Raw genomic sequence first — 22,603 nt, 5'->3', positions numbered from 1 at the left:
TTCTATCTCTCCCTCTCTCTTCCTCCCTGAAATCAATAAAAATATTTTTTTAAATAGACATTTGCCAATTTTTATAATTAAAATTAAGATTAAAATATTTTAAGTCTCTTCTCCCACCCTCTTTCCATTAAGATAGGTGGTTCACTAGCTTATAAATTTATCTATTTTTCCCATAACTAAGGCAGTACTTATCCCAATTAAGTCATTTTTAAAATATGCAAGAGTAAAATAATAAGCATTATAACAAAATAAGACTTTCCTTTTAGATTGTTTCCTCTAAAGAAGCACACCACATTCACTGCTCTAAATAGGCCATGCATTGATCGCTCCTTTTTATGCTTCTTGTTCACCTTATTCCTTCCCTCACGTACCCATCTGCTGAAGGAAATCACAATTACTTCTTAAAGGCCCAGCTCCAGTACCACCTCATCAAAGGGAAGTGTTAACTGGGTTTCACCGACCCCAGTCAAGATCACTTATATGTCTTTGCAACCAAATGTTCCCCAACAGAACTGTCCCAGCGGTGATGGCTGTCTCTCTAGCCTCTATCCTCCTTCCACGGCTTAGACCAGTGGTCGCCAACCTTTTGGACCTCACAAACCACCAGTGGTCCACGGACCACCAGTTGGCAACTGCTGGCTTAGACAACAACCCCTGCTCCATGTCTCAGTCCCTCAAGCTGAGCCCCACTATCAACTAGTATAGGCTCCACTGCTCACTGGCCTGGGTGCCAGGGCAATTAGTAAACAAAAGGCTCCAAAGGCCTTCTCCTCCTGTCCACACTAGCTGATTTAAGTTCCATTCTTACCTTCTTCCCCTCTGCAGAAGGCAAAATCCAAATCTGATTCACCTTTGCTACCCCAAAGGCTTCCTTAATGCCTTACAGTAAATTCTCTAACTGTAGAGGAGAAAAAAACCTTAGGTAGAAGCTAAGAGAAGGAAAACCTCATTTTCCCAAGTGAGCAAGCTATGGCACAAGTAAGTTATAAATTCATATACAATATTTAATAGGCACTGAGCAATACTATGTGCCAGGCACTGCAAGGCCGTGGGACTAACATCCTATGTTTATGTAACATACATGAATACATATGTAAAGTATGTCTATGTGAAATTTGCATATATAGATGTGGGGATCTTGCATTCCATTGGTCATGTTCTACTTCTCCTCTCACCATATCCACCACTTTGGGATCTTTATACCCCTAAGCTTTTCTCGTGTGTGTGTGTGTGTGTGTGTGTGTGTGTGTGTGTGTGTTCCCTCTGCTTAAGGTGCTATCTATGTCATAAAAAATAAAAGTATTTTACAGACACCTATGATGCTGTGCTGGAAACGGGATCAGCGGACAGTCACTGCACCCCCAAAGCTCACATAACCACTGAGCTCCCACATGGGAAGTAGGGCTCATACAAATCATTTCATGGCACTGCAATGGCACGTACAAGATGGCTGCTAACCTAGAAAGGCCACCTTGAGGACATGAAGGCCAAGTGAGGCTCCCCGAGACAGTGAAATGAAGACGGCCCTAGGCAAAGGAAACAACTGCAATAGGAAGGGAGTCCAGGGGGTTCAGGAGAAGATTCACGGAGGTTCTTAAGTCTGTGAACTTGGATAAGGAAACAATTACATGTTCACTTTCATTAATCTCTTACAGAAATTTAGCATTTCCTTACACTATTGAATGTAGGCAATAAACCAGAAATAGAAGTGCCTGTGAGTTTCATATCAAAGAAATGTAAATACTCATATCATATTACAGCGATTGCAGATAGTACAAAATACTGTTTGCTAGCATCACTTTGAAATTACAATAATGAGACCCACTGTTGCAGCTTGTTATTTAATAAAGGATTCAGAAGCACATATTACCATATCACTAATTTGCTTTATAATATTCTGATGGCTATATTTCAATGTAATGGGTTCCCTTTAAAATCCTAGGTAATTTACTTTAAGTATTTGGAAACATTTTAAGAAAGGAGTCAACAAATTTCATCAGATTATAAACATTAAAGTACCTATGGGATAAGGAACAGGATATGTGGTGGGAGCAGAGACAAGAACAAAAACCAGAACAACTCAAGACTTTCTTTAGATTGGAGGGAGAAGGGAAGGGAAGGAACAGGGTGCAATTAAAGTGGGTTTTAATATACAAGTGTGATACATAATGCATATTTTACAGCAAAATAAGAGAATCCAAAGACTTCCCAAATTGTCTTACTGCAATATGAATTTTATGGAGGCAAAAGGTTATAAACATAGGACACTGCCTTCTTTTCTAGAATTCAGTTATCTTATAGCTCACTTATTAGGGAATATGTTAGAGAAGTAGAAAATAAACAAAAGGTCTCTGAGGAATCAAAAGTAATTTCAAAGTTCAGACACAAAAGCAATGACTATCACAGAGGCCCAGATCCATAATCAGGGACTTTTTAGCTTTACTTTATACAGTAATAGCCTAGTTAACTGGTTTCTCATATCATAATTAATTGCATGATGAAAATATACTTAAGAACACATTCAGAATAACAGTAAGTAGCAAGTGTCAACAAGACTCAGGAAGAACTTGAGTTGGGGGGCGGGGGGCGGGGAGGGAAATCTAAAATAAAAATGCTTTTAAAGCAGTTCTATCCCTTAAAAGAAATCTGATGGATGGTAAATATGTACAACAGATAAAAGGCAAGCTACATTGAATGCAATCTAGGCAAAAAGCTGAGCCAGTCCTCAAAGTGACTTTTACCAATGCAAATCTGACCACAATGAAAGCTTTTTTGTCCTAGATTTTTTATCTGTTAGTTTCATCCATTTTCTACCTTTGATGTATGTAACAACAGTGCAATAGATGTTGCCCCCTTTAACTCCTATTTTGGTAGGTAGGTCGAGATAAACCCTAAGGTATCCATAAAATGTGTTCGTCTGAAGTCATTGCTGGAAGATTCCAGAGAGCTGAGGTTTCATACCATTTTAGTGGCTAATGTGAAGAATGTAGAGAGGATTAAGAAATTTGAGGGTGGAATTTAACTAGATGGGAAATAATAAAGAGAATTTCTTAAGAGAATATTTTCATATTCTTGAAATCAGGAAAGCATACTTCAGCAAAACCCAAAGCCACAAAGGAAAACAAAATTTAAATACAAAAAAATTTAAAACTTCTATAAGGAACTTCATAAGGAAAGACACTATAAACACAATTAAAGGATAAAGGACAGACTAAGAGAAAATATTTGCAATTCGTTGAATTAATGTCCAGAACATAGACCTCTGACAAAGCGCAGTAAGAAAAAGACAAACAAATCAATATAAAAATAGGCAAAGGTTATGAACAAAAATAACATGGATGGCCAACAGACTAATGAAAAATGTTCAATACAAAGAAATGCAAATCAGGTTCGATTCCATGGATATTCCCCCTCTCTCTTCCTGCCCCTTTCCACTCTCTAAAAATCAATGGAAAAATATCCTCAGGTGAGGATTAACAAAAATAAATAAATAAATAAAGACGCTTTATAATGCCAAGCGTTGGCAAGAAGGAAGGGAAATAAACACTTTCATACACTGTTGGGGGTGGTAAATTGATTAAACCTTTTAGGAAGAAAAAAAATCCCTTCCTTCTATAAAAGCTGAACATTGTACCCTTGGACTCATTACTTTCAATTCAATCCTATGCCAATATGCTCACATGTGTGAAAGTTGTACGAAAAGAAATCTATTTTTAAGTAAACTAAACAGTGGAAACAACCTAAATGTCTACTGACTACCTCCACAATGCCAGGCACTCTTCTAGGAAGTGAATCCTAAGGAAGTAGTTAAATACACTACAGCACACTGCAGCTGCCGGATGCCACGCAGCATGAAAAAGAACAGCAAGGGAAGAGCTTCAGGACATAGTTAAGTAAGAAAGGCCAAATCACACATGACCCCCATCATTCCATTTATATAAACAAGACAAAAAAGAAAACCCTATATATTTATCTCCATAAATATGAGTGTAAATACATAGAAAGTAGACTGAGTGGGACAAAGTGGGACTGCTTATTTTGCTCTGAAAACATCAGAATCTGATCATGAATTTGAATTTTATATACTAGTATGTATTCACATTATTTTTCCTTTTGGACACAAAATTATTTCTTACTGGTACCATGTAAATCACAATGCAGTGATACACAACCTGGGGCAAACCCAAATGGCTCTGCAGGCCACTTGGCATTTTGTAAGCCCGTGTTTGCTCTCCAAGTGTTGGAACAGATTGACTGGAAGCCACCTCCCAAATGTATAGTACATTTAGGTCTCCCACAATGACAAAAATCAAACACTGACACCCTTAAAACTCTCTAATATACCCCCAAATCAGTCTTCCAAATGCCAGGTAGTACATAATAATAATACTGAGTTATCACTTATATATGGTGGCATGATTTGATATCGCTTGGATTTCCAGGTGATACATAGGTAATGCAGAAAAGCAAAACTCACATGTTAAAACCAAAGGGTTGTAACCCTGTACTTAGCATTTTATGGTACAGAACAAACTGCTGAATTAACTACCCTCAATAGAGGTTCAAACACCCTATTTAAAGATTATCACAACAACCTTCTATAAATACTGCACAATTGAATCTTTGTCTCTTCCACTGACAGCTAATTCATGATCTTTTTTAATTCAGGAGGAGAAAACCAGGAGGAGTATTACAGAAATAAGAGTATCCAAAATCTAATTTTTTTCCTAAATTGGAAGGGGAAAAAAAAAACAAGAAACTAATTTCTCAACTTGGCCCTGCTTTAGTTTAACTTGAACAAATTGAGAGAAGCTATATTACTACAGCTGAAATAGAGCCAACATTTACTTTGGCAGAAAATAACCAAACCCATTGAAGTTATTTTTTTATTACTACTGAAATGCTACAATAGGAGAAGCAGCATGTTTATTTTTATCCTTTTACAATGGATAACAAAGACAAACTTTCCAAAGCCATCGATCTGGGAGGAAGAAAATAGACACTGGGTAATGCACACACACAATATAATGTTAACCTAGGTCTAGACTCTAGGTGATGTGTGCCCAGGTATTCATCATACTGTCCCTTCTCCTTCTCTAGTGAACTTTCGCATAATATAAGAAATTGGGGAAAGGGATTTAATCAAATTCATCTGGATGAACCGAGGGCTAATATGGGTTTCTATGGAAATTAGGATAACATTTCCTGCCTGACTGTCAAGTACCGGTGACCCAAGGATAAGCCATGTAGGAATTTGCCTATCAACACAATACAGTGCCTTTACACCCATGCTGGTCTCCCAGGACAAGGCCCAGTGCCCAGCACACAGTAGATGCTCACTAGCCATGCATGGTGGGAGAACCGAGTGTACACTGAAGCGGAACGTTTGTGGTAGGGGGCCCTGCAGTTCAACCAGTGGTGAAATGGAAGAAGGAAATGGGCAATATAACCACAGCCTTAAAGGACCATGACCTTGAAAGAAAAGAGACAGAGAAAATGAACAGGAATGTTTGATGCAGAAGGGGAGACTGGGATAAGATTGATCTAATAAAGGATTTTAGGTAATGCTTAAGAGTTTAGCTTTTATACCATAAGCAACAGAGGGCTATGAAAGAGTTGAGTAGAAAAGTAACCTTTTAGCTTTTATACCATAAGCAACAGAGGGCTATGAAAGAGTTGAGTAGAAAAGTAACCTTTTAGCTTTTATACCATAAGCAACAGAGGGCTATGAAAGAGTTGAGTAGAAAAGTAACCTTTTTTTTTTTAAAGAAAGGTAACTATGACAATACCTGGGAGGTTAGAAGGTGGTATAGCATCAATAATGACCAATCAACACAAGTGCAAGTTAATAACGATATAATTTAAGTACCACTGTACTGGGAGAGCCAAAGGAATGACAGCAGAATTTTAATAAAGTGGTGTTTGTAAAGGCTTTTATACATTAGCAAGAAGGGAGATAAAAGTAATACACTTGATTTCTGACAACATAGAGGGTAATGGACCAAGTGATAATTCATAGGATTTCACTTGTATGTGGGATCTAAAATAAACAAAACAAACAAACAAGAAAAACAAAAACAGACTCAGAGAACAAACTGATGGTTGCTAATGGTAAGATTCTACCTCCACACAGCCAACCAACCTAGAACTCCTTCCTTCTCCCTCGGCCGTCCCAGTGCTGAGTACATAACAATGCCAAATCATTTGGAACACACTGACAGTGATTTACATAATTCCCTAAATGCAATGACAGATATATGCTCTGTCTTTCCAGGGACATTTACACTCCTTTTTGGACAAAGATCATGTCTCCTACACCCTGTTAAATTTACCAGGCCACATAGAATGCTTAAGCATTATCACAGGTGTACAAAATCTGATGGCTCTGCACTGTCCTGGTTTTTCTGCAAGTCAGCCAAAACTGGACACTCAGGGGGAGGAGAGGGACTAACACAAAATTAAATTAAGTAGGACATTTATCAAGTCAAACTTTTCTCAAGTTAGGTAGCTTAAATGGGAAAGGAAAGAAGGAAACATCCATTCAACTCCTTCCCTCCAGCAAAGCCTCTGTTCCTCATTAGCATCATAGAGAAAGAAATGCAAGGCAAATTTCCCTCTAACTTTTCTTCAGAAAATTAAGGCAATTTTTTTCCCTACAAGCTGCTTAAACATTCTGTTTCCACGCAGTAGCAATAAACAGCCTCACCATAGCACTTGTTCACCTTTTTTTCTTCTAAGAAAATATCCCCACTGCCCCAAAGCCCCACTATTCACAGCTTAATTTGCAAACCCCATTAGACGAAAAGTAGCAGAAAATTGTGTGTCCCACTTCATGCAGCACCTTCCCTGTAGTAGTGACATAAGCAATTAAGCTAATATGCCTGTGTCCCAAGAGGAGGAAAGGGGACAAAAGTCTCAACTTTTCTAAATGGAATGAAATTTTCCTCCACTACAGAAGCAAGGTTCAGAGGGTGAGAAAAGGAAATTGCAAGGCAGTTAAATTCACTCTTTAATAATACAAGACCATAATCAACTGCAAGTCCTTCAACTTACACTATGCCTTTCTACTGGGATACTCATGTAATTTCAAATGTATTACTGTAAAATCCTGGTCACTGGAGAGGCAAGAGACTGGGGGGATAAAATGGACTTTAATTAAAATATGAATAATCTAAGTCCAGCTAATTCAAAGCATCTGACTCCAACACCTAGTCAGCTGGGAAACAGCAGCTGCTTCCAATTACAAACGATTCTGAATTAACCGGTATCAGTATCTAATGAAGAAGCTGTGCATGTAGGAAATTTTCCAAATCAGCTGTGCACAGCACACAGCCTTTAAAAAAAAAAAAAAAAGCTAAAGACCCAAAGGCCTATCTATTAACCATATTCTAGGTCAGGGCAGTTTTTCAGCTTGCTCTTGTCTTTGCCTCTGACCCCAAAGGCCAGTCTTTCTGTTGCCCCTGTATTGTGCTTTCCAAACCCAGATCCTGAACACAGACACTTCACAAGGCAGATATGACAGCTCTTCTCCTGCTGCCTGCACACCTCTTGCCTCTCTCTATTCTGGCACCCATGGGTAACCTCAAGTCAGAAACCCAGTTAACCCAGCAAAACCCATTTTTAATCCTAACACACAAATTTGGAATCCTGAAAGACCTCTTGAAGTCCAGTGGCCTCTCTAGAAATAGCAAAACTATAAAGGCCTAACCTCCTTCAGCCAGGACACTCCTACCAGCCTCTTTGGAAAGAACATTCCAGAAGGCCATCCAGCTTCTAACTGCAGGTGGAGCTTTAGACCATCAGATTCTCAATAGCTTCCCCCCCCCCCCAATAGCTTTTAAAGGGTCCCACTGATGTGATAGGTGGGAGAGTGGAAAATAACAGGAAAGGAGAAGTGGAAACCTCTAAAATCTTCTTAGATGCAAGAAAGACTACAGAAGCCAAGCAGCAGCACTAAGAGAAAAACCCAGATGCAAAAGTCAGCCAACCGAACTGCTGGCTCTGGTCTTCTAAATCACCCTTTCATACATAAAAACTCAAGCTCTAAACCCTCCCTCTCATCTCCTGTGCTGATATATAATAAAGCACTCTGGGGACATCAGTTACTAAGGTTGTGTTAAATTATCTGAATTAATTTGGATCTGAGAACCCAACAATGCTTGCTGAACTGCCCTTTCCCCACACACGTCCTGTCTTACAAACAGAACATGTTTCTTTAGAACAAAATACTAGATAATACACAGAAACCTTTAGCTTTTCTGTAAAAATAAGAATCACTTAATTTTCTAGTTAATAGGCAAAAATCCACTGGGTTCTTCTTACACCGCCACAGAAGCACACAAAAACATTATGGCTGTCCCCAAAAGTCTCATAAAATGCAAAGAATAATATTTCATAATGTCCAAAAACCTTATTTTTAAAAAATAGGAAAGGAAAAAGAACAAAAAAACTTGGAGAAATACAGAAGGGGGGAAAAATGAAACCAATAGGTTCTTCAGTGAGTCTCCCCACAGAATGAGATTGATCTTTAGGAATGCAGAATCCTATTAATTTCTAAATATCATGCTTCAAAAAAAAAATGCCCTTAGAAACAATTTTGTAAAGAACACAATCATTATTTGAAGATCACTTCTTTACTTTTATAAGTAAGGGCTTGTATTGTCCCAGAGGAGGCACAGTGGGAACATGTGCAGAAGAAAAGGAGATTATAAACACTCATCCACCCCACTTATAAATCTTTAATCATTTGGCTATTCAACTCAGTATATGTTTAGAGAGAACCCACTATGTGTATTCATTATTGTTAGCAAATAAAAAATACTTTTTAAAATAGTCTCAAGCATCAGTGCACAGCAGTGTGGGGAAGATTAGGACATGCAGTTACTCTTAATATGAGGAAGTTTCAATGTTTCTAGGCAGGATCCTCCCCACCTCCACCCCCAGAAACTGAACGAGTAAAAAATAAAAACCCACAAAATCCAGTAAGCACCGATTCTGAGTAGTCCAACTTCCTTCTCCATAAATAGCCACTTAATAGGTTTTATTTTGTATGCTGATAACAACAGATAAATGCAGTCTCTTAGCCTATCATACCTTTTAACCCGAGAGAAAAATTAAGATTCTGTTTAACACTTGGGAGAATAATTTTTCACAACATTACTGGGGGGTGGGACCGAGGGAGAGCTGGGTTTATAAATTCAGTGACAGTGTAGCAATAAAATCGCAATAGAAATCAAATGCACAGGAAGTGCCAGACATTCCAAATTATTTGGCACAGATACTATAAGTAGGCCCCCCACACTTAACAGATAAGGAAACTGAGACACAGAGAGATTAAGTAAATTAGGAGATCAAGTAAATGACAAGAATCATAATTGAAGCCCAGGGATCTGACTACAGAACCTGGAGGCAGTACTCCTGCCAAGATGGGGAAGACAGCACAAACCTTCAAAGTGAAACAGGATTAGGATTCAAATCTCAACTGGGGAGAAGATTTGAATAGCCTTGTTTCCTCAACTGCAATTGGGAAAAAATGCCCACTTCACAGGGTTGTGGTTAGACCTAAATAGGTAAAATATTGTCCATAAAACATTTATTTTTAGGTATGTTTTTAATCAAAGTACTCCAATAGAGAACTTTCCTTTTTTTAAAAGACATACAAGCATAAACTCATCATTTCAACATGAGTTCTGGATAGAAACCAGCAAGACAGCAAGGGCTCTACACAAAAATTCCTGTGACTGCTCTGTGTTTACCAAATGAGACATGACAGAGTTTGGGGAAATGTATAACACTATACAGACAGTGCATTATAACTAGTTGTCTGTAAGGAAACAACACCAGGCTTCCTTCCAGAATAAGAAGTGAATGGTCCTCAGAGAGGAGCATTCAAGACACTGGGCCAAAAGAGGTTTCTTCAAGCACTGCTTGGGTTTTACAACCCCATCACTGCTGTTGTGTTATTCCGCCCTCCCGGCGCGCGCCCCGCGCCACCCTCTCCCCCGATGCTTGTCTCCAAGACCTGAAACTGCGAGCCACCAGTCAGTCAATCCCGGGTCACTGGGACTGCTGTAGCACTGGAATGGAACCCGTTAGCCACAGCAACATTAACAGGTCACAAACAGTGCTTCCCATCACTGTTTTTATTTTACTTTTAACTTTTTTTGTTGTTTTAATCCTCACCCAAGGATATTTTTTCATTCATTTTTAGGAAGAGTGGAAGAGAGAGGGAAAGACAGAGAGAAACACTGACTCCCGCATGAGCCCCGACCAGAGCCCAGGCAGGGGAGGGGCCAGCAACCAAGATACGTGCCCTTGACCAGAATCGAACCCGGGACCCTTTGGTCCAGCGGGAACCAACGGATGGTCCGCGGACCACTGGTAGTCCGAGAGGTCCGAAAGGTTGGCGACCGCTGGTTTAAGGAAACCTTTGGAGCAGCAGTCGCCAACCGGTGGTCCCTGAGGTCTGGAAGGTTGGCGACCACTGCTTTGGTCCAAAGGCCAACGCTCTATCTACAGAGCCAAACCGGCTAGGGCCCATCACTGTTTTTAAACATCATTCAACTGTGGGAGAATGACTACCATGATCTTCAGTCTCTGCTGGTTCAGAAAGCTGGATCCTCTAAGATGACAACTTCCAAACATTTTTTTTGGTAGAGGAGATCTTTGGTAATGAAGCTACTCAGGTTGGAACAAAGACATGAGAAGAGGGAGAGAACCACTGCACAAACTACCCACAAGAATAAAATTAGTCCTAAACCCTTGCTTTGATGCAGGAAGATGCCCAGAGAGCCTGGGAGAAATACAGAATCTCAGGCCCTGCCTCAGACTGCTGAATGAGAAGATCCCTGTGTGATTCCTATCCACTGGTCTAAAACCCTCATATTTGGTCTCAATCCTGGATTTCCCTCCCCATGTCCTTCCACACCACTAGAGTAAAATATATGCATACTAGAGGCCCGGTGCACCTAATTCGTGCACAGGTGGGGTCCCTCAGCCTGGCCAGCAATCGAGGCCTATTGCGAGGCCGGCCAGCCGGCCAGCGAAAAGTACCCCAGGAGGTTGGCCAGCCAGGCCTGCCCCACCCCCCCAAAATCAGGGCCTATGGGCGGGGGGGGGGGGGGGGGGAGGGGAGAGGCAGCAGGCCAGGTAAGGGGGCAATGGGGGGGGGTGCCAAGGGGAGGGGCCGCAGGTGGTTGGAGGGGGCCAACCAGGGTCCAGATGAGGACGATTGGCTGCCGCAGTGCCCGTCATAGTGACCAGTCATTCCGGTCGGTCTGCCGTTAGGGTCACTGGGCTTTCATATATATAGACTAGAGGCCCAGTGCACGAAATTCGTGCACAGGGTGCAGGGGAGGGCCTCAGCCAAGCCTGTGTCCTTTCACAGTCCAGGAGCCCTCAGGGGATGTCCAACTACATTTTTAAAAAATCACCCTGTACTTAATTTTCCTACTAACGCCTCCTTTTAAACTCCCCTCACTCTCACATTCTGTTTCTTCTTTTTATTTAACTATTTTCCTGGCCTCACCCCATTTTAGCATCCTTCTCTTTCCTGCTTTCTTTCCCTCCCTCCCTTTGAACCTCCTGCAGCCCCTCTCCCTCCCTCCCTCCCTCCTCCCTTCTCCCTTCATTCCCCATGTCTGTCTCCTTCTTACTCCTCCAACCCTCCCCCCCCCCATTCGCCTTTCCCTTGTGAGCCTGAACCCTGCCTCCCTCCCTCCTTCCCTATTATTACCCGCCTCTGCCCCCCGCCATGTTCACTGGTTTCTCTTTTAAACCTTCCCCTTTCCTCTCTGGGACCTGCTTCCAGCCCCGCCTGAGCGCACTTTGATATTAAAGCTTCCGTTCAAGGGGTGTTAACCCCCAGCCCCGGGCCCAGCCCTGGCCAGGCCAGGCCTTTGCTGCCCTCCCTTCTCCGGCCTCCCCACCGCCGTCCTCCTCCTATTCCCTCCCTGGGACACCCCAACTTCCAGTCAACAAAGTACACCTAATGTGCCACCAACCTAACCCTGGCCAGTATCTTTGGGGTCCAGCCCTCGGGGACAAAAGCGGTACCCGCCTTAGTGTCCGACTCCGCCCCAGCGCAGGGCGTCCAGCCCAGCGAGGGTGGCCGAGGCCCACACGGCCCGGGCGCTGCTGCCACGGAGCAGGAGCACCTCCACCCAGAAGGGCCTTGGACCGTCCACCCCTCCATCCCAACGGCCCATGCCTGGGGCCACCGCCTTCCTCCCACGTCTAGGCGGGGCTCCCCGCTCCGCGCTGCCTGCGCGCCTGCGTACCTGTGCCCCGCCCCTCACCAGCACAGTTGCTTCACGCCCCGCGGTTGCCACCCCTTCCCGTGTGCAGCCCCACATTTCCTTCCCTTTTCCATTCCTGCATCTTTTTCTTGTTCCCTTTCTGTATTTCTGTTTCTCCTCTCAGCCTGTCTGCATGCAGACCTGCCTTCCTCTACCTCTTCTTTCTTATCCCCCCCGCTATCGTATGCTATCCTACCTACCCCGGGCCTCACAACTGCCTGAGCAGAGGTGAGGACGCAGCCTGCTGAACAGTCGTTATGTGATGGCATCCCAGATAATTTGCATATTCCTCTACTATTAGTATAGCTAATTGGCCATATATACAAAGTAGATAATATATATGTGTGGAATTAAAACTGAATAAAGTAAAAGAGAAGTCAGGCTGCAAAAAAAAAGGGAAGTATAAGAAGTCAAAAATCATGTTCCAATCATACACTACAACTTCACAACTAAGGAAAACTCGACTGTGGAAAGGCAAAGTAAGTTACATGCAGAGCAAAAACCCAAACCAGAACCCAATGCCTCTATAACAGTCACTATCAAGTCCAAAGGTACCTTTCAAGTTCTAGCTCTACTACCTATTAGCCTGACAGGACTCAAAACCATTCAGCTTCTTAAAATATCAATTCCTATAAATGAAAGGAGATGTTCAGACTTCCTAACAAATGATTAGGACCAAATACACAAATCCCCAACATCCCGAGGAATGTTTAAAGAGAGAAGTGCTGTGTCTACAGAAGTACTAAGGAATTAGTATATTCCCTTTTAAATATTCCTTGTGTTAAAAAACAAAAACAAAACTACACACACACACACACACACACACACGTTTCTATATAACTTCTCAGGAAAAAAAAAATGAAAAGGTTGTGATGAAGCTAAATCAATCTCCTTGCAAAACTCAATTTAAGGTCATGTCACAGAATATTAAATTTACCTATCTTCAATCTGTGAGGTAAATCACATAAACACCCTTTCTGCTGACAATCCAGGTCTGAAGTGACAACAAGTTCATTTCTGGACTCAGACCGGACACTGGTCTATTCATCAGTGGAAACATTCCAGACGTACATAAATGGTGCCTGAACAACAGAGAGCATTTTCCTATAGAGCCAGAGCAGATTTCTGTGAACATTCAATAACAAGAAACCAGTTAATCACCCAAATGTTCAGAGGGTATCTCCAAAGTGCACTGAAAGATTAAATGCCAATGTAAGAAGTCAGTTATCAAGGCAGAACCTGCACTTTTTTAGATAAGAAGTTTTATAGCCCAGTGGCTTGGTCAGGGGTTGGGGGTGGAGCACTGAGTGTGGGGCATTCAGACTGGGTTGGGAGGAGACAGAAAGCTAATTATAAGGACTTTTCTCCTTCAATAAGGAAGCAACCAACTAACAAAGTGGCAACCATTTTGAGGCCACCAAGAGATGTTGGCTAAGCGCATGTTTTGATAAACTTTAGGATATTCCCAAGAACAAACCAGACAAGGAGCCTTAAATTTCCTCACTGGGAACAGCTGCTGGCACTTTCCACCTTGCCTGCCACTGGCACATGCCTTGACTTTAAAAGATTTGACAAAAGAGTTATAGCCCTGAACTTCCTCGACTTTAATTAAACTTGGCGTCCACTTCTGAAAAATCCTCAAGTTTTAATTTTGTTTTGTAGTCCCACTAATGCTTTTAAATGAGAGATGCTGTGAAAAGGGGAAGCAAATTCTTTGCAGCTGTGTTTGAGCATCCTGCCAACTGAAGCACAGGAAGAAGCTCTCCCATGTTAAAAATTTCCAACTGGGAGATTTACAAAACAGCAAGGGAGAACGGATGGTGGGGAGGAAGACATGCAAGGGAAAGATCTGCAAAAGGCTCCCTTTTTTGTTTTTAAGTCCCAGGAGCCTTTAGAGGCTGTCATGCTTCACCGATTGCTACCCCCTCCCACTTTACCCCCTTTCTAAAGCCATAGTCCTTTCCATACAGGCTTCCAGATAGAGGTGCATATTCTGTAGAACTACTTCTTAGCTGTTCCTTTATTTTACTCCCATCTCCCCAGGCCTCCCCAACAGTCATTCTGTCACAACTGGATAATGGAAAGAAGCTTAACAGGGAGGTGGCAACCATTTTCCTCCAACTAAATGAAGTCCTGAACTTAAGCTGCACTTCTAAGAAGGAAATGACAATCATTTTGGCAAATGAATTTTTTAGTTTCTATTAGCAGCAGCAAGATAACCATTGTCAACAATAGCAAAAGCTCAAAAATGAGCTTTTTGGTTGTGTTGTTAAAGGTCTTATGTGGGAAAATCTAGCTATGCCATTATGAAAAGCTAATTCAGGTCAAATGCACCATCTGAGAGGGTTTGGAGATACTATTTTAAATTTCTGTATCGGTTATGGTAATAGGCTTTGCAAAGAAGGAAAAAAGTGGTGGTCACCACCCCTTATCACAATTTCCAGTAAGCAGGTAGGCAATTAGGAGCAAAGGTTTCATTATCACCCACCATCCATCCACCCTGGCCACCAAGAGATGCGGGGAGAGGAGAAGGTCATAACCCCACTATGGCCAGAGAGTATAAATGACTGAATCCCTCTACAACTCTGGCGTTAAGTTCTGACTCACTAGCATTCTGGAAGGCTATGTCAATGTGCACTCCATGGAACCAACTTTCCTCCTGCTGAATCCTCGGATGAATAGAGCTTATTCCCAGGGCCCCAAGTAACACAACATCCTCAGGAATGTAGGTAAAATACATAGCCCTCCAGGTATGAGCACGCACACAGCCCAATAACAGTCCTATCCCATATCTAGATGATTGTACAATAACAAAGAAATGTTAGACTAACAGCCGGGAGGCCCTCTAAGGTCCTCAGTAATGAGACCAGAATAAAATCTCCTTCCTACATCACAGCAGACTTTTGAAGACAGGAGAGCCAATGAAATGTCCTCCCACAAAGAATTTCAACAGCATGGGCTCACCAGAAAGCTCACCAGAACCAGTGTGCTCCACTCTCAGAGTATTCCAAGTCTGTTTCCATTTTACTATCATATGAAACCTGACTCTAAGAACAATGTTCTACCTGGACTATTTCACAACTGACACACTTACAGCTGGTTATGATTCAGGCGCTCCTCTCCCAGTTGCTGGCATCCCCAGGCCTTTTGCTTCCCTTCAAGCAGATTTCTAAGCCAACCACTTCTATGTCTATGTGGGAAAAGGCACTTGGTGCTACATCGAATGCTAGTGAGCTGCTCCCCTCAGTTTGTGTTGTGTTTTGTTCTGTTAGTGGGTGGAGGACACTGAGGTCAGGAAAATGATACTCCAGAAAGCTCAGGCACTCTGGACACATTTTTTATGTTCAGAGTGTTCAGCTCACCACCTCTCCTTACAGTCAAAGGAGAACAACTTGATTAATAGTTTGTCATCCAGCAATTTGTAATGTGCCTGTATTATTCCAAACTCTCCCTCAAAGCAGCTTAAGAAAAGAGACACTGATATATGCAGGTGGAAGGGAATGCCTATCATGTAGGAGGCACACTTATTAAACACCTCCTCTTTGCTCATGGGGCACCTACATCCCATTTTACAGTGGAGAACACTGAGGCTGCCTTTAGATGAGGCTCAGTGATCTTCCAGGCACTCAGCTAGGAAGTGGCAGGGTGGACACTCAGTGGCCAGCTGCCGTCCTTACTTAGATCGGTAAGTCCTTAGTTACAACAATAAGTCTCTGGGGGTCATGAAGCGACGTTCACGTGAATGAACAAACACAAACACAAACACACCCACACACAGACCACGTGCATGCCCATACATACTTGCCTGAGTATGTATTCACAAAACCGTTTTAAAACACTGAGAATACAGTGTTTTCAAACAAACTAAAATTAAGAACACATTTTTGCTTCAAGATAACTCAATAAAAGCAGAAGCGGCTTTGATAAAAGATTCCTAAAGCTCAAAATATACAACACCCTAGCCAGAAGTAGGTTGGGCAATGGGGTTTCCTGAAGCGCAACCAAGCACTACTAGGTGGGGAACAATGACCATGAAACTGCTGTTTCCTTGTGAGGCCCTGCAAATTAGCCCTTCCCCCAGGGGGAGGGGATGTGAAGCTCGCTCTCTGCATTTCCCTGCTCCTGGCTACTATTCCAGGGTGAGTGTGTGTGATGGTAATGGGATGGTGTCAAGAAGTAAAAAGTCTAAACTGATATTTGTATTTGTTCTCTGTTGAAAGTTCACTATAAGTAAGAATTAAAATATACTTGTCAAGAGACCATTCTCTCCCCTCAAAAGAGCTCTTTAAAAGAGATGCAGAAGGATCCCCAAATTCTGCTTAATCAGCACAAATACCACACGGGATCCACTGGACCCATTTGTCCTCTTGGGCTCCAGATGCTTTGTAGAGTGAAACGTGGAGACATAAAGGAATTAAGAAGAGTATATGTGGCAGATATGTAAGATAAATCTAATCAGTACTGACCTATAACTTGGAGAACCTGCACCTTGTGCCATCTTTTTCATGAACATGGGAGAGCACTCTGGGACCTTTCCAGCTGGGAGGAAGGAAACACCATTGTTTATCCCATTGGCTCAGAGACCTGACAAGCTCCACTTTTAAAACCTTTACAGCCTGTCTCTGTCACTCCCAAGATGGCAGACCTACTGGGCTCCATCCTGAACTCCATGGAAAAGCCGCCCAGCCTCAGTGACCAGGAGACCCGGCACAGGACCTGAGAGCAGGCTGCCTACCTGAAGAAACTACAGGAGCAAGAGAAACAACAGAAAGTGGAGTTTCGTAAAAAGATGGAGAAAGAGGTGTCCGATTTCATCCAAGACAGTGGGCAGATCAAGAAAAAGTTTCAGCCGATGAACAAGACAGAGAAAAGCATACTACACGATGTGGTGGAAGTGGCTGGCCTGACATCCATCTCCTTCGGGGAAGATGATGAATGTCACTATGTCAGAATCTTCAAAAAGGAGTTTGCACCCTCAGATGAAGAGCTAGACTCCTACCATAGTGGAGAGGAGTGGGACCCCCAGGAGGCTGAGGATAAACGGAAGCTGGAGGAGCTGACCCAGCGGCAGGAGGAGGAGGCAGCTCAGCAGGGACCCGTGGTGGTGAGACTACAAGGACAAGTACAGCCACCTTATCGGCAAGGGGGCAGCCAAGGATGCAGCCCATATGCTACAGGCCAACAAGACCTATGGCTGTGTGCCTGTGGCCAACAAGAGGGACACAGGCTCCACTGAAGAGGCAATAATGAGATCTGAGCCAAGAAGCGTCTGTGGCAGAGTGGGGAAGAGTTGCCACCTACCTCCTAGGCACCCCAGCTCTCTGGGGCAGGGCAGGGCAGGGCAGGCAGGGAGGGCCAGGCTGCTGCTATTAAAACCCATTCTGGAGCCCCAGCTCTGAACCACCTCCTAACAGCTATCACTTAGGCTGGAGGAAGCATGTGTTTGATTTGTCACTGTTAGAGTTTAGATATGTATGTGTGTGTGTGTGTGTGTGTGTGTGTGTGTGTGTGTGTGGTGTGTGTGTGTGCGCAAGAGAGTGAATGCACAGGTGGGTATTTAATCTGTACTGTTCTGTTCTCCTTGGAACTTTCTTCCCCATGGGACTGGGGTTACTTTACATTCAATAAACACTGTTTGACCAAAAACAAAAACAAAAAACTATACACACTGGCCTCCACCAGTGCCCTCCAGCTTCAATGAAGCATGACTTTCAGAAAGACCCCTGAAGCTGAGCCGGGGGCTAGAAATAAATCACATTAAAACAAAAGGAGGGCTGGGACAATTCCACACTATCCAGTGAAAGACCATGGATGTAAGTCCCAAACGCATGAGTGTCCAGCCCAAAAGAGACTGGACATGCTGCCATGGCTATCCCAGGTCAACAGCCACTGATGGGCCCTGCAGGGACACCCACTAATTGATTGGAAAGTGACCTGTCCAGTGGGTCTTTCTGTAGCCAATAAGTAGCCTTAACCTCTGTCTGTATCCATGGGTAGAAATGAAGGCAATTCCCAAAGCAGTATCACTTCACAAAATAAATCCCACAGCACTGAATCCAGAATGTTACTGTACAGCTATCTGGAGTCCCAGCTGACAATCCCATATTTATTTGGAGCAGGGAGGATGATTAAGGCTTTAAAATTCAATTACAATTATGGAACTCTGAAAAACTTACTAAAAGAATGAATCCAAACCTACATTTGAGATGCAGAACTAAAGAGACAAGAATTCAGAGCCCCCACCTTGTCCAAAAGGGGGTCAGCCCCACAACACAGACTGGATCAGTGACTGTTAAAGACAAGGACTGGCTGCATTCAGCCAACATTATAAGAACAACCAACTGGTCCTGTTCCTTAGTCTTGTGCTTTTAAAGGACGGTCGATGTGCCAACTATTTTAAAGCTCTAACACACTAATTCTGTAAACAATAATGGCTACAGCCTGCACAATGCGCACTGGAATGGATTCCTCAACTTGGCCTCATCACTTATGCAGCTGATGAAACAAACACTGACAGCTTTTTTGCATTTGTAAAGGCCCCACAGCAGCTGTGGTGATCCCACCATAGAGCAATGAATTAAGCCTGAAACCCAGCTGGGTCTGAACAGAAGCCTTTTTTGCACAATACAGCAAGACTATCATTGTTAACCTAGGCATTATTGGGAAATATTCTGCATTACATTATAGGGCAGTTCTAACTCAATTTTTAAAATTAGCTCTAATAAGCAATTTTAGTAGGAGGGATGTGGCACTTGCTTTTAAAAAAGCACAAGTATTTGTACAGGTTATAGGTACACCACACAAAGGCAGCTTGGCAGGACAGATTTCCAGTTAAACAATGCAAAGTTTAAAACAGTAACTCCTTCTTATTCATACACACACATTCACGCATACACACTCACATCTACCTTCCAAACTGAAGAAGGTAGGTATATAACCTTGAAACTTCCTGGTTATTTGACCACTACATAAAAAATATGGAATATAACTCCCCATTAAGTAAGCCAAATCCATGACCTAAGCACAAGAGTCAATTTGGAACAGAATGCTGTACTTGAAAAACTGTAGTGTGACAAAGCATGATTAATATCATTGGGAAGGACATTTTTTTACACTGAACTTGAGAGCACTCTGTAATAAATAAAATTCCAAATGCTGACACACACCAGGAACCTCAAGAAAAGGCCCGGACATCCATACCAAGATGCTCACTCCTCCCAGAGATGTAGAGCATGCACTCCCCACTTCTCAAAATGCTTTGGGACACCCTCAGGCCACGTGAGTTTTTCAACACTCAGCCTCTATTGCCTCATACTTTCCCTGAACACTTCAAAATGAGCCAAAAGTGCCTGACTTAAATAAGAGGCCAATCTTATCTCAACAATTTCACACCAACTTGGGAAAATAAATCTGGTAAAAATCAGAAAAATCAAAAGAAAACATGGTCCCTAACTGGTTTGGCTCAATGGACAGAGCACAGGCCTGTGGACTGAAGGGTCCCAGATTTGATTCCAGTAAAGGGCATGTACCTTGGTTGTGGGCTTGACCCCAGTTGGGGGCGTGCAGGAGGCAGCTGATCGATGTTTCTCTCTCATTGATGTTTCTAACTCTCTATCCCTCTCCCTTCCTCTCTGTAAAAACCAATAAAATATATCTTTTAAAAAAAGCAAATAATACCAACCAAAATACCAAACATTGATAGTCTAACTTACTTAAAAAAAAAAAAAAAAAGAAAGAAAACCTGGCACCATCCCTCCTCCTTAAAAGAATTCCATTTCTTAAAAGAATTCACTAGGAATGGCCTTTTTTTTTTTTAAGTATTTTTTCATTTAAGTAAAGCAGGTTTGGAGGGAGCAAGAAAATCAGGGAGAATTTCTAGGTAGATAGTTCTAGTACCCATAGTGCTTTGCCAAAGAATGACAACATAGCTAACCATAAGTAAAAAAAAAAACAGGAAAATAGTTCTTCATCCTTCTCTACACTCCCAGAGGAGCCAGCATTTTAAACTCTACCTCTCCCAAAACTATGTGGTAAATGCTATGCGAAGATGCATCTGAAGACCCACAACTACAGTCAAAAACACCTGAGTCCCAACAAAAAGTAACTCACCCCATGATGAAATTCGAAGTCCCACCTTTTTTTCACACTTAAGCAAATGGAGCATCTGGTTCTAGCATAAATGTATGGAAACAGTGTTTACAGTGTGCAAAAGGACAGAAGAAATAAGACCACTTTTGGGCACCCACACACATAGTGAAGAGGGCCAGTCAGGCAGGGAGGAAAATGAGAATCCACCCCTTAAAGGCAAGGCAACTGCCCAGAAGCAGAGGGTTCAATATGGCACTGCTGAACAGAACAGAGGAGGCTCAAAAACAAAAGCTGAGAGTAACAGCTTAGCAGGTTAGTAAAACAGCGGTAAATAAATTTAGTAATAATGCATGTGCACAATTTTCTACTTCAGGGTATTTCAAGAGTAGGGCAAACATCAACCTCACAAAAAACGTATACATAAATACTCATAGCAGCATTATTCATTAACAGCCAAAAGGTGGAAACAAACCCACATGTCTATCAGCTAATGGATGGATAAGCAAAATGTGGTATGTCCATACAATGAAATATTACTCGGCCCTAAAAAGGAATGAAGTACTGCTATGTGATACAACATAAACAAACCTTGAAAACATTATGCTAAGTGAAAGAAGCTAGTCATAAAAACCTATCTATTGTATAATTCAATTTATATGAAGTGTCTAATACAGGCAAATTCATAGAGCAGAAAGTAAATTAGTGGTTACCAGAGACTGGGGGAACTGGGATGAAATGACAAGTGACTGCCAACGGGTGTGGAGTTTCTTTTTCAGGTGATGAAAATGTTCTAAAATGAATGGTGATGATGGTTGCACAGCTCTAAATATACTAAAAACCACTTAATTGTTAAGAGGAAAAAAATTGTATTTGCATCCAAAGTCACTCAGGGAAAGACAGATGCCTAAATTGCCTTTTATCTTGAACTACCCACTGAAACACGCAAAGAAAAATCGTTGAACTTCCCAAAGAACTGGAATAAGTTGGGGATATAAGAAGAGTTTTTTTTTAAAAAAAAAAAAAAAAGGCTAAGAGGACTGCCACTTTGCTAAAGATACAGCAGAAAGGATATATACTAAGAATATATATACTGTTAGTTAGACTGTAAAGTGCCATGCCATGAGGCGGAACTTTAATTTCCCAAAAAATAAAAACTGCAACTTTAGCCTTCCTATTCCCCTAAAGCTATCTATAGCATGGGCTTTAAGTGAGTGAGAATCAACCACTTAAACATATTTATTCAGTGTCACCACCAACTCAGACAAGTCCCTTAGTTTTAAATCTATCTTTGAATTCATAAATTGGGCAGAAAGCAGTTAGGAGATAACTCCAAAGGCAAGCTTATCACTTTTTTTAAGGTATTACTTAACACCTTTAAAAATCGTTTGCCCTGGCCAATTGCTCAGTGGTTAGAGCATCAGTCCACAGACCAAAGGGCTGTGGGCTCAATCCCGGTGAAGGGCATGTACCACGGTTGCAGTTAGATCCCAGGCCCTGGTTGGGGCACATGTGGGATGTGTCTCTCATGTGGATATTTCTTTCTCTCTCTCTCTCTCTCCCCCTCACCTCCCTCCAACCTCCCTTCCACTCTCAAAAATATATATATAATAATAAAATAAATGGAAAAAATATTCTCGGGTAAGGATTTAAAAAAAAAATCTTTAACACCCAGCAGAGAGGATTATTTGCTGTTAATGGGAGAAAACAAAAGTGACCATGAAACACCATCCCAGTCCTATACCTAATGCCTGTCCAGAGAAAGAAGCAGTTATGCCTGGGCAAGGTGTTCTGTTCTTTACTGAGATGACCTCTATATACAAAAAAGAATTCCTCTTTCAATTTGTACCATTAAGGTCTTCGTTTGTATTAAACAACTGTAAGCAAACAATGTTTGACTGTAAAAGCTTTTGCAAGTCCAAAATAATGGCCTTACCAGGTAAACTGACTGTTCTTTATAATCATCATTTATACTCCCCCAAGAGGCTTTGCCTATTGCTCCAATAAATTCTGGAAAGAAATAACATGACAACTGCAGCAAGTCTCATAGAAGGAGGAAAGGAAAAAAGGCCAGTTGAGTAGAAAATGTGTTTCATTTTAGGTGGTGTCAGTGTTGGGGTAGCAATCACATCACTCATTTGGTGCAGGGAGTAGAATTAGAAGGAAGAGAAAAACACACCACTTTTTAGCTTCAGATATTTCCAAATCAGACCCATCCTCCC

General features: G+C 42.1%; 1 protein-coding gene and 1 pseudogene across 6 annotated transcripts in view; one reads left to right on the top strand and one right to left on the bottom strand.

Moving 5' to 3' along the window:
* Window positions 1-22,603, bottom strand: part of JARID2 (jumonji and AT-rich interaction domain containing 2) — a 290,912-nt gene that overhangs the window by 252,171 nt on the left and 16,138 nt on the right. The window lies entirely within an intron of this gene.
* Window positions 12,084-21,528, top strand: LOC307103280 (sperm-associated antigen 7-like; annotated as a pseudogene). The gene has a single exon. The product of its transcript is annotated as a sperm-associated antigen 7-like (transcript).

The sequence above is a fragment of the Cnephaeus nilssonii genome, assembly GCF_951640355.1.
Source record: "Cnephaeus nilssonii genome assembly, chromosome: 7".
NCBI classification, from domain to species: Eukaryota; Metazoa; Chordata; class Mammalia; order Chiroptera; family Vespertilionidae; genus Cnephaeus; species Cnephaeus nilssonii.
Note: the sequence above shows the minus strand (reverse complement) of the source record. Positions and strands in the feature narration are given on the sequence as shown.